The 12,207-nt window shown below is 56.0% G+C and overlaps 1 long non-coding RNA gene across 1 annotated transcript in view; it reads right to left on the minus strand.

Moving 5' to 3' along the window:
* Positions 1–10,108: 10,108 nt before the first annotated feature.
* The window catches only part of LOC129657136 (uncharacterized), a 63,367-nt gene continuing 61,268 nt past the window's right edge, over positions 10,109–12,207 (minus strand). Inside the window, exon 3 of the long non-coding RNA XR_008716554.1 lies at positions 10,109–10,228. This is a non-coding gene — a long non-coding RNA (uncharacterized LOC129657136). The remainder of the gene's footprint in view (positions 10,229–12,207) is intronic.

The following is a 12,207-nucleotide window of genomic DNA, read 5'->3' on the forward strand; positions in this document are numbered from 1 at the left end:
GCATCAGCACCCCATGGAAAGAATCTGGCTCCCTTTGCCCCTACGTTGCGTGTGTAGCTACACACACAGAGGTGTCTCGATAGGAGCCAAAAATGTTCCTGAGAGAGGAGGTTCACTGTTGGGGGCCAGAGTGAGGCACTCCGCCCATGGCAAAGGTCATGAGGAAGGAGGCTCGACATACGCAAAGGCGGGATCGAGCCTCAGGAGTCCCCCTGGAAATCCTCGAGCATCTACCCCCATCACCAGAGCCTGCCTACCTTACTACTTTGTGCTCTCACCTACACCTCTGACTTTACGGGGGGCTGTCCCCCACCACCTCTTTCGGAGAAGGAGTTAACCTAGAGCTCCAGTTGATAAAAACCCCTGGGTGTGACAAGAGTGTTTTAACCTACAAACTCCTCTGAAGGTTCTCTAGCCTGCCTGACAGGCTTGTCCGGCCACATGTGATTGCTCACAGCCTCCCAACCATGAGAGGCACGAGATGCTTTAAACCTTCTAAAAACAGGTTCCTTAGAAAAGTTAGAAAATTATTAGTATAAGTATAATGGGCTGATTAGAAATCATATTGGTGAAGGGTTTTTCATTTGTTGAGCTGATGTTTACTGCTAAGTCTCCACATCCCCTGCCCTTATACACATTAATGAATATATAGAAGAAATAAGTATTAACCTTTGATAGAAATCACGTTAGACCTTAGGCTAAGTAAATTCTTTCCTTAACTAAAACCCACTACACCCTCACCCTATAGGAATGTAACTTTATTTGGGTGGCGTCTGTTTTAAGAATAATCACCCCTGGAGAAATAAGTGTCCTGGTTGACTGACCGCTGTCACAAGGAGAGGGTCGTAAATTGTCAGCAGGCCCCCCGGCCAGAAGATGATGTAACACCCCTAAGACCTCTGTATACTTTTGTATGAAGCACCTGACTTTGATAAAAGTCAGGACTGCTGACCCCACGTGACTTTTGCATAACATCTCAGTGTATAAAAGTAGACCATGGAAAATAAAGAATTGGGATCAGTTTCTCGAAATACTGGTCTCCCCATGTCTCTCTCTCTCTCTCTCACTCTGGTTGAGTCTCCATCTGGAGCGCGGAACCCACCAAGCTTACTAATTTTGCCTGGGCTTCTAAGATCCGACCGGGGAGGCCTCAGTGTCTCCTCTCCTTCGGGAGAACGGAAGGACGCCTGCGGCCTACGTAAGTGGTGCAAGCTTCTTGTCTTGAAGTTTTATTGGTCCCCCGCGTAAACCAAGCTACTCAGCCTCTTTTCTCCACTGAATTTTCCTACTGAGCTATCCTCATTTTATTACTCTTTATATCCTTAATTAACGTTTAATTAAGCAGTTGTTCCCTGACCCTCGCCTACGCCGTCTCTGCTTCGAATACCCTGGATCAGCTGGGGCTGGACCCCGGCAGTTCACTAGAGATCTCCTACAGAGCATAGACCTGTCCATTTGGTTTTGCCTTCCCCTGTGAGTTGGGTCCCCGAGGTCCGCCCCAACTCCTGGGAAACAGCCCCTGAGAAAAGATCTCCAGGAACTGCTTTCCGCCCAGGCTGGGAAACGCTGTTCACAGGAAGTAAGGCAAGCGAGCCTCCTGAAGGGAAATAGAGGCCTTACTGTCCCTGGAGGAGCAGGCTGCCAGAGTGTGTGACACCTGACTGGTGCCTTACTGGCCTCAGCTCCGCTATTGCATGTTCATCTGAACTTGAACCCAAGCCTACTTGGAGAAGTGTTTGTGTGCCGATTTCCAGAAACTGCGAAGGGCTACAGCAATGATAACTCTCTCAGTGGTAAGGGAGAGCATTGTGTGAATTCTCAATTTGTTGTTTGAACAACAGCGTCAAAGCTGCACAGAGAGAATCAGGTCTCTGTGTCTCTATGTTGGCTATGCAGCTTCCCACACAGAGATGTCCCCGTTGGAGCCAAGAACATTCCCCATAGAGTGAGGTTCACTAGAGCACTCCTAGAGAGCAAAGACTTATCCATGCGGTTTTCCCTTCCCCTGTGCGTGTGGGTCTCCGGGATCGGCCCCTGCTCCGTGGAAACAGCCTCTGAGAAAAGATCTCCAAGAACCTCTTATCCCCCAGGCTGGGAAGCGGAGTTCGCAGGAGGTGGGATAAGCAAGCTTCCTTCGGCAAGAAGAGACAGCCAACCGGCCTGTGTTTGGAAGCCTATATTTGCAAGGAATGGGTTAGTTTCTCCTGACCGAGACCGCCAGATGTGCTGAGAAGATAGAAATTCCAGAGGCAGGGTCGAGGTTCCTGACTGCCCTTTGCCAGCCTTGCAAAGACATTCCCAGATTCTAACGTTATTTTCCATGAAGGAGCAGGCATCGGGAATATGTCAGACTTGACTGGCGCCTTACTGGCCTCAGCTCAGCTACTGCCTTTCCATTCAAACAAGGACAAGGGCCTACTTGGTGAAGGGTAAGGGTCAGCTTCTTTCCAAACTGCCAAGGACTACAGCAATGAGACCTCTGTCAAGGTGAGGGAAGCCTATGCGGATGGATTCTTAGCAGGTGCTTTGCCACAAAGCATCAGCACCCACGGAGAGAATCAGACTCCCTTTGCCACTATGTTGGGTGTGTAGCTTCATGCACAGAGGTGTCTCTGTAGAAGCCAAGAATGTTCCTGAGAGATGAGGTTCACTAGAGCTCTCCTACAGAGCATAGACCTGTCCATGTGGTTTTGTCTTCCCCTGTGAGTTGGGCCCCCGAGGTCTGACCCAGCTCCAGGGAAACAGCCCCTGAGAAAAAATCTCCAGGAACAGCTTTGCGCCCAGGCTGGGAAATGCAGTTCACAGGAGGCAAGGCAAGCGAGCCTCCTGCAGGGAAAAAGAGGCCTTACTGCTCCTGGACGATCAGGCTGCAAGAGTGTGTGAGACCTCACTTGTGCCTTACTGGCCTCAGCTCCGCCGTTGCCTGTTGTTCCGAGCTAGGACCCAGGCGTACTTGGAGAAGGGTTAGGGTGCGGATTTCTACAAACTGTCAAGGACGACAGCAATGAGAATTCTCTTAGCAGTAAGGGAGAGCATTGTATGGATTCTCAAGCTGTTGTTTGAATGACAGCTTCAAAGCTACACAGAGAGAATCAGGGTCTCTGTTCCCCTATTTTGGCTGTGCAGCTTCACACACAGAATTTGACTCTGTTGGAGCCAGAAATATTCCTGAAAGACTTAGGCTCACCAAAGCTGTCCTCCAGAGCAAAGACATTGGATGTGGTTTTGCCTTCCCTTGCCAGTATGGGTCCCCTAGCTTGGCCCCAGCTCCGGGGATACAGCCTCTGAAAAAAATCTTGCAAGAAGCGATTTTTCCTCCAGGCTGTTAAGCAGAATTCGCAGTTTTCAAGTTAAGGAAGCCTGCTTCGTGGAAGAGCAAGCAGCCAACTGGCCCTGTGTTAGGAAGCCTGTATTTTAAAGGAATACGTTAGCTTCTACAGCGGGAGAACCTCAGATCTGCTCAGGGGGCTGAAATACTAGAGTCAGGGTCGAGGTTCTCCCTTGTCCTTTGCGCACCTTGCAAAGACATTCCTAGCTTCTAGCGTTAGTGTCCCTGTAGTAGCAGGCTGCAGGAGCGTGTGATAAATGACTGCCGCGTTCCTGTCCTCAGCTCCGCTATTGACTTTCTATTCGAACTAGAACCCAGGCCTACTTTGAGAGGGGTTAGGGTCCAGTGTTTCCAAACTGCCAAGGGCTACAGCAATGCGAGCTCTGTCAGAGGTAAGAAAAGAGCAATTGGTTGGATTCTTCAGCTGCTGCGTGGCTGCACAGCTTCCGCGCTGCATGGAGAGCATGAGGCTCCTTGTGGCCCTATTTTGGGTACGCAGCAACATGCACACAGAATGTCTGTGTTCACTTATGTACAGGCTTATGTACACTAGAGCTCTCCTACAGAGCAAAGACCACTCAGTGGGCTCCAAGAGATACCTGTCGCGGCTCGAGAAGAGAGTGGAGTCCTTTGCTTCCCCTCGAGATGAGGCCTGACTCCCCGGGTGAGTATGGAATGCAACCCCAAATCCCTGTCCCCTATGGAGAGGAACATTAAGTCCTGGATAAAAGCCTAGATGAGGTCTAGTTTGCCCTTCAGTGAATGGAGCCCAATCCACAGCTCTCCCTGGCAACTCGAATGGAAGATTAGACTTCCTGGGCCAACACAAGAGGAAGCCTGAATTCCCCGTCGTAACTCGAGAATCCCACCGAAACTCGAGAAAATCCACGTGCTTCCCTCGTCATCGCAAGATGAGGCCCTTTGTCCGCTACAGCATCTCAAGAGAAGTCCCACGTTCCATCCTGAAGTGCGAAACGGTACTTGGCACCCTTGATGCGACCCCAAAAGTTCCGCGACATACCAGACTCACTCAAGGGGAACACTGAGGTTCCCGGCACCACTTCATCTGACCCCTTCTCCTCTCCTGATTGCGACAGGAGGGTCGACTCCCCTTCTCTGTCTGCAAGGGGTTCCCGACCTTCCGGGCGCACCTCAGGATGAGGCCGGTCTCATGAGGAAGTTCGAGACGTAGCCTCGTGGGTGGTGCCACATGCCGAAAGACCCCAATTTCACGGTCCACTCTTGAAAAGAACCCGATGCCAGCACACCTCTTTGAAGGAAAACCTGTGGATGAAGGCACAACACGAAGGGGCACTGACACCCGCGTGCATCGTCCAGAAAAACCCGCAGGTCCCACAGACATTTCGACAAGTGGCCTGTCACCCTGTAAACAACTCGAAAGGCAAACGAAGGTCCATTCCTCAACAGAAGACTAGGTGTGACTCTCTTGTCCCTACTCTGCAGGGACCATGGGATCCGAGTCAGAAACGGAGAGGAAGCCTGAGGTTCCTGCGTCCACTCGAGATGAGGCCCTCTTCCATTGCACCACACCCAGTGGAGTCCCGAGAGGCCCCTACCAACTCCACAGTATCCCTGAGTTCTCAGAGGCACAATGAGAAGCTCCCTGAGGTCACAGGCACAAGTCGAGGGAACCCTGGGTTTTCTGCCATGACTCGAGAAAGACCTCGAGAGTGCTTCAAAATGTGTTGAGTCGCGATTCCCCTACCATGACTCGAGAGCCATGACACGCGCCCCCTCTTCACGCGCATGGAGACCTGACTAAACTGGCACTGCACGAGAGGCTCCCTGAGATCCTCATCGTACCTCATGAGGAAACCCACACTGCCGCGGCAGCTCGAGGAAACACATGAGACACCCCGGTCATCGCGAGATGAGGGCCTTATATTCCTGCATGGCCTGGAGACCAATCACGAGTCCTCTCTCCAAACTGAAGAGCAGACTGGACTCCGTTGAGGCCGCTCAGGGGGCTCCAACAGATCCTTGTCGCGACTCAAGAGGAGAGCGGAGTCCTTGGCTTCCCCTCGAGATGAGGTCTGACTCCCCGGGGGAGCCCGGAATGCAACCCCGAGATGCCTGCTTTCCCTAGAGAGGAATAGTAGGTCCTGGACACACGCCTAGGTGAGGTCTCTTCGGCCCTGCAGTGACTCGAGTGCAACCCCCAGATTTCTCTTGCAACTCGAGGGGAAGATTGGGCTTCCCAGGGCCAACCCAAGAGGAAGGCTGAGATCCCCATTGTAACTCGAGAATCCCGCCGCAACTCGAGAAAAACCACGTGGTTCCAAACTCTTGGCAAGATGAGACCCTTGCCAGCGACGGCGTCTCAAGGGAAGTCCCCTCTTCTGCCCTGAAGGGCGGAAAGCATCCTGTCCGACTTCATGCGACCCCCAAAAGTTCCCCGACACGCCGGGTTCCCTCGAGGGGAACACCGAGGGTCCCGGCACCGCTTCCTCTGAGCCCCTTCTCCCCTCCTGATCGCGACAGGAGAGTCGATTCCCCTGCGTGGTCTGGAAGGGGTTCCCGGCCTTCCCGGTGCACCTCAGGATGAGGCCGGCCTCACGAGGAAATTGGAGACGAGCCACGTGGGTGGTGCCACATGCCCAAGGCCCCCGATTCCCCAGTCCGCTCTTGAGAAGGACCCGAGGCCCGGATCCCTCTTCGAAGGCAACCCTGTGGGTGAAGTCACAACAGGAAGGGGTACTGCCAACCCCGTGCACCGTCCGCAAAGACCTGCGGGTTCCACACACAGCTCGACGAGGGGCCTGAGACCCCCTGAGCAACTCGAGAGGCAAGCGGGGTTCCCTTCTTCAGACAAGACGAGGCCTGACTCTCCTGTCCCAACTCTGCAGGGACCCTGCGGTCGGAGTCCAAAACGGAGAGGAAGCCTGAGGTTCCTGCCTCCCCTCGAGCTGAGGCCCTCTTCCATTGCGCCAGACCCAGCGGAGTCCCGAGGGTCACCGCCAACACCACAGGATCCCTCGCCTCTCAGAGGCACCCTGGGAAGTTCCCTAAGGTTCCCGGCAGAAGGCGAGGGAAACGAGGGTTTCCCGCCGCCCTCCGACAAAGACTTCGAGAGTCCTTCTTCAACGCGTCTCGAGGCCCTAGTCCCCTCCCGCGACTCGAGAGCCATGACGCGCTCGCCCTCGCCACGCGCATGGAGAGCTGACTTCCCTGGCGCCGCACGAGAGGCTCCCTGAGATTCTCATCGTGCCTCGGGAGAAAACCCCCAGGGGCGCCGCAGCTCGAGGAAACCCCTGAGACGGCCCCGTACTCGCGAGCTGAGGGCCTTCTTTTCCTGCATGGCCTGGAGAGCAATCCCGGGTCCTCTCTCCAAACGGAAGAAGAGTCTGGTCAATTGAGGCCGCTCAGGGGGCTCCAAGAGACCCGCGTCGCGACTCGAGAGGAGAGCGGAATTCTTGGCTTTCCCTCGAGACGAGGCCTGACTCCCCGGGGGAGCCTGGAATGCAACCCCGAGATCCCTGCCTTCCCTGGAGAGGAATATTAGGTCCCGGACACACGTCTAGGTGAGGTCTCTTCGGCCCTGCAGTGACTCGAGCGCAACCCCCAGCTTTCCCTCGCAACTCGAGGCGAAGATTGGCCTTCCCAGGGCCAACCCAAGAGGAAGCCTGAGATCCCCGTCGTAACTCGAGATTCCCGCCGCAACTCGAGAAAAACCACGTGGTTCCCACCTCTTGGCAAGATGAGGCCCTTGCCCGCCACGGCGTCTCAAGGGAAGTCCCCTGTTCCGCCCTGAAGGGTGAAACGGTCGCTGACAGCCTTCCTGCGACCCCCAAAAGTCCCCCGACACGCCGGGTTCCCTCGAGGGGAACACCGAGGGTCCCGGCACCGCTTCATCTGAGCCCCTTCTCCCCTCCGGATCGCGACAGGAGAGGCGATTCCCCTGCGTGGTCTGGAAGGGGTTCCCGGCCTTCCAGGCGCACCTCAGGATGAGGCTGGCCTCACGAGGAAATTCGAGACGAGCCACGTGGGTGGTGCCACATGCAGAATGCCCCCGATTCCCGGGTCCGCTCTTGAGAAGGACCCGAGGCCCGGACCCCTCTTCGAAGGCAACCCTGTGGGTGAAGGCACAACACGAAGGGGCACTGCCACCCCCGTGCATCGTCCGCAAAGACCCGCGGGTTCCACACACAGCTCGACGAGGGGCCTGAGACCCCCTGAGCAACTCGAGAGGCCAGCGGGGTTCCCTTCCTCAGACAAGACGAGGCCTGACTCTCCTGTCCCAACTCTGCAGGGACCCTGCGGTCGGAGTCCGAAACGGAGAGGAAGCCTGAGGTTCCTGCCTCCCCTCGAGGTGAGGCCCTCTTCCGTTGCGCCAGACCCAGCGGAGTGCCGAGGGGCCCCGCCACCTCCACAGGATCCCTCGCCTCTCAGAGGCACCCTGGCAAGTTCCCTAATGTCCCTGGCAGAAGGCGAGGGAAACGAGGGTTTCCCGCCGCCCCCCGAGAAAGACCTCGAGAGTCCTTCTTCAACGCGTCTCGAGGCCCTAGTCCCCTCCCGTGACTCGAGAGCCAGGACGCGCTCCCCCTCGCCACGCGCATGGAGACCTGACTTCCCTGGCGCCGCACGAGAGGCTCCCTGAGATCCTCGTCGTGCCTCGGGAGAAAACCCCCAGGGGCGCCGCAGCTCGAGGAAACCCCTGAGACGCCCCCGTCCTCGCGAGCTGAGGGCCTTCTTTTCCTGCATGGCCTGGAGAGCAATCCCGGGTCCTCTCTCAAAACGGAAGAGGAGGCTGGACTCCCTTGAGGCCGATCAGGGGGCTCCAAGAGACCCGCGTCGCGTCTCGAGAGGAGAGCGGAGTCCTTGGCTTCCCCTCGAGACGAGGCCTGACTCCCCGGGGGAGCCTGGAATGCAACCCCGAGATCCCTGCCTTCCCTGGAGAGGAATATTAGGTCCCGGACACACGCCTAGGTGAGGTCTCTTCGGCCCTGCAGTGACCCGAGCGCAACCCCCAGCTTTCCCTCTCAATTCGAGGGGAAGATTGGGCTTCCCAGGGCCAACCCAAGAGGAAGCCTGGGATCCCCGTCGTAACTCGAGAATCCCGCCGCAACTCGAGAAAAACCACGTGGTTCCCACCTCTTGGCAAGATGAGGCCCTTGCCCGTGACGGCGTCTCAAGGGAAGTCCCCTGTTCCGCCCTGAAGGGCGAAACGGTCCCTGACAGCCTTCCTGCGACCCTCAAAAGTTCCCCGACACGCCGGGTTCCCTAGAGGGGAACACCGAGGGTCCCGGCACCACTTCATCTTAGCCCCTTCTCCCCTCCTGATCGCGACAGGAGAGTCGATTCCCCTGCGTGGTCCGGAAGGGGTTCCCAGCCTTCCCGGCGCACCTCAGGATGAGGCCGGTCTCACGAGGAAATTCGAGACGAGCCACGTGGGTGGTGCCACATGCCGAACGCCCCCGATTCCCCGGTCTGCTCTTAATAAGAACACGATGCCCGGGCACCTCTTCGAAAGCAAACCTGTGGATGAATGCACAACACGAAGGAGTACTGACATCCCCATGCATAGTACGGAAAAACACGCAGATTCCAAACACAGATCGACAAGTGTCCTGTCATCCCTTGAAGAACTAGAGCGGCATGCGGAGTTCCGTTCCTCCAAACAAGAGAAGGCCTGACTCTCCTTTCCCAACTCTGCAGGGACCGTGCGATCGGAGTCAGAAATGTAGATGAAACCTGACGTTCCTGCATCAACTCGAAATGAGGCCCTCTTCGATTGCGCCATACCCAGTGGAGTCCCGAGAGGCCCCTCCCAACTCCACAGTATCCCTGACTTCTCAGAGGCACCCTCAGAAGCTCTCTGCGGTCACTGGCACAAGTCGAGTGAACCCAGGGTTTCCTGCTGCATTCTGCGAAAGACCTCGAGAGTCCTTCTTTACCGCGTCTTGAGGCCCGATACCCTACCATGACTGGAGAGCAATGACGCATTTCCCTCGCCACGCCCATTGAAACCTAACTTCCCTGGCGCCACACGAGAGGCTCCCTGCGCTCCCCGTCCTACCTCATGAAAACCCCACACTGGCACCTCCGCTCTAGAAAACACATGAGACGCCCCCGTCATCGTAAGATGAGGGCCTTCTTTTCCTACATGACCTAGAGAGCAATCCCGAGTCCACTCTCCAAACTCCACTGGAGGCCTGTCTCCCTTTAGGCCACTCAGTAGCCTCCAAGAGATACACGTCGCTACTCTAGAGGAGAGCGGAGTCCGTTGCTTCCCCTCGAGCTGAGGCCTGACTACTTGGATGAGTGTGGAATGGGATCCCGAGATCCGTGTCGCCCCTGTAGAGGAAAACTCGGTCCTGGACACAAGCCTAAATGAGGTCTTTTTTGTCCTGCATTGACTCAAGTGCAATCCCCAGCTCTCCCTCGCAACTCGAATGGAAGATTGGACTTCCCTGGGCCAACACAAGAGGAAACCTGTATTCCCCGTTGTAACTCAAGAATCCTGCCGCAACTCGAGAAAAAACACGTGGGTCCCCCGTCAGCGCTAGATGAGGCCCTTGCCCACTACAGCGTCTCAAGAGAAGACCCAGGTTCCGTCTTGAAGTGTGAAACGGTACTTGGCACCCTTGATGCAACCCGAAAAGTTACCCGACTTACCAGTTTCACTCAAGGGGAGCACCGAGGTTCCCGGCACTACTTCATCTGAGCCCTTTCTCTCCTCCTGATCCCGAAAGGAGGGTCGATTCCCCTGCTTTGTCTGGAAAGGGTTCCCGGACTTTCCTGCGCGCCTCAGGATGAGGCCGATCTCACGAGGAAATTCGAGATGTAGCCTCGTGGGTGGTGCAACATGCTGAAAGACCCCGATTTCCCGGTCCGCACTTGAGGAGAACCCGATGCCCGGACACCTCTTCGAAGGCAACCCTGTGGATGAAGGCACAACAGGAAGGAGCACTGACACCCCCGTGCATCTCCGAAAAACCCGCAGGTTCCACACACATCACGAAATGTGGTGTCATCATTGAACAACTTGAGATGTAAGCGCAGTTCCATTCCTCCGCAGAACACGAGACCTGACACTCCTGAGCAAACTCAGCAGGGACCCTGCAGTCTGAGTCAGATCCGGCTCCAGGAAGTCAGGAGCAGAACCCTGAGGTTCCTGCCTCAACTCGAGATGAGGCTCTCTTCCATTGCACCAAACCCAGAGGAGTCCCGAGAGGCCTCTCCCAAATCCATAGTATCCCTGATTTCTCAGAGGCACCCTGAGAAGCTCCCTGAGGTCACCGGCACAAGTCAAGGGAACCCAGGGTTTCCTGCCGCAACCCTAGAAAGACATCGAGAGTCCTTTTTCAACCCGTCATGAGGCCCGATTCCCCTACCCTGACTGGAGAGCAATGACGCGCTCCCCCTTGCCCCGCCCATGGAGACCTGACTTCCCTGTTGCCAAACGAGAGGCTACCTGAACTCCCCGTCGTACCTCGTGAGAAACCCCACACTGGCGCCACAGCTCGAGAAAACCCACGAGACGCCCCCGTCATCTCAAGATGTGTGCCTTCTTTTCCTGCATGGCCTGGAGAGCAATCCCGAGTCCTCTCTCCAAACTGAAGAGGAGGGTTGACTCCCTTTAGACCACTCAGTGGGCTCCAAGAGATATGCGTCGCAACTCGAGAGGAGAGCCGAGTCCTTTGCTTCCCCTCGAGACGAGGCCTAACTCCCCGGGTGAGTCTGTAATGCAAACCCGAGATCCCTGTCGCCCTTGGAGAGGATCATTGGGTCCTGAACACAAGGCTAGCTGAGGTCGCTTTTGCCCTGCAGTAACTCGAGAGCACTCCCCAGCTTTCCCTCGCAACCCGAATGGAAGATGGACCTCCCTGGGCCAACACAAGAGGAAGCCTGAATTCCCAGTAGTAATTCGAGAATTCCGCCTCAACTCGAGAAAAACCACGTGATTCCCCCGTCATTGCAAGATGAGGCCCTTGCCTGCTCCAGCGTCTCAAGAGTAGTCCCACGTTCTGTCTTCAAGTGCGAAATGATATTTGGCACCCTTAATGCTACCCCAAAAGTTCCCCGACATACGGGTCGCACTAGAGGGGAACACCGAGGTTCCTGGCACCACTTCATCTGAGCCCCTTCTCCCCTCCTGATCGCGAAAGGAGGGTCAATTCCCCTGCTTTGTCTGCAAGGGGTTCCCGACCTTCTCCACGCACCTCAGATGAGGCTGTCTCACGAGGAAATTCGAGACGTAGCCTCGATGGTGGTGCCACATGCCGAAAGACCGCGATTTCCCGATCCGCTCTTGATAAGAACGCGATGCCCAGACACCTATAAGAAGATAGTGTGGATGAAGGCACAACACGAAGGGGCACTGACAACCCCGTGCATCGTCCAGAAAAGACCGCAGGTTACTCTTACAGCTCAACAAGTGCCTGTCACCCAGTGAACAACTCGAGAGGCAAGCGGAGGTCCATTCCTGCACACAAGACGAGGCCTGACTCACCTCTCCCAACTCTGAAGTGACCCTGCGATCGGAGTCCGAAATGGAGAGGAACCCTGAGGTTCCTGACTCCACTCGAGATGAGGCCCTCTTCCATTACACCAAAAATAGTGGAGGCCCGAGAGGCCCCTCCCAAATCCACAGTATCCCGACTTCTCAGAGGCACCCTTAGAAGCTCCCTGAGGTCACCGGCACAAGTCGAGGGAACACAGGGTTTCCTGACGCAACCCGAGAAAGACCTCGAAAATCCTCCTTCAATGCGTCTTGAATCCCGATTCCCCTACCATGACTCAAGAGCAATGACGCGTTCCCCCTCGCCACTCGCATGGAGACTTGACTTCCCTGGCGCCACACGAGAGGCTCCCTGAGCTCCCCGTCATACCTCGTGAGAAATCCCACACTGGCTCCC

This window comes from Bubalus kerabau, chromosome 7, assembly GCF_029407905.1.
Source record: "Bubalus kerabau isolate K-KA32 ecotype Philippines breed swamp buffalo chromosome 7, PCC_UOA_SB_1v2, whole genome shotgun sequence".
Taxonomy (NCBI): Eukaryota; Metazoa; Chordata; class Mammalia; order Artiodactyla; family Bovidae; genus Bubalus; species Bubalus kerabau.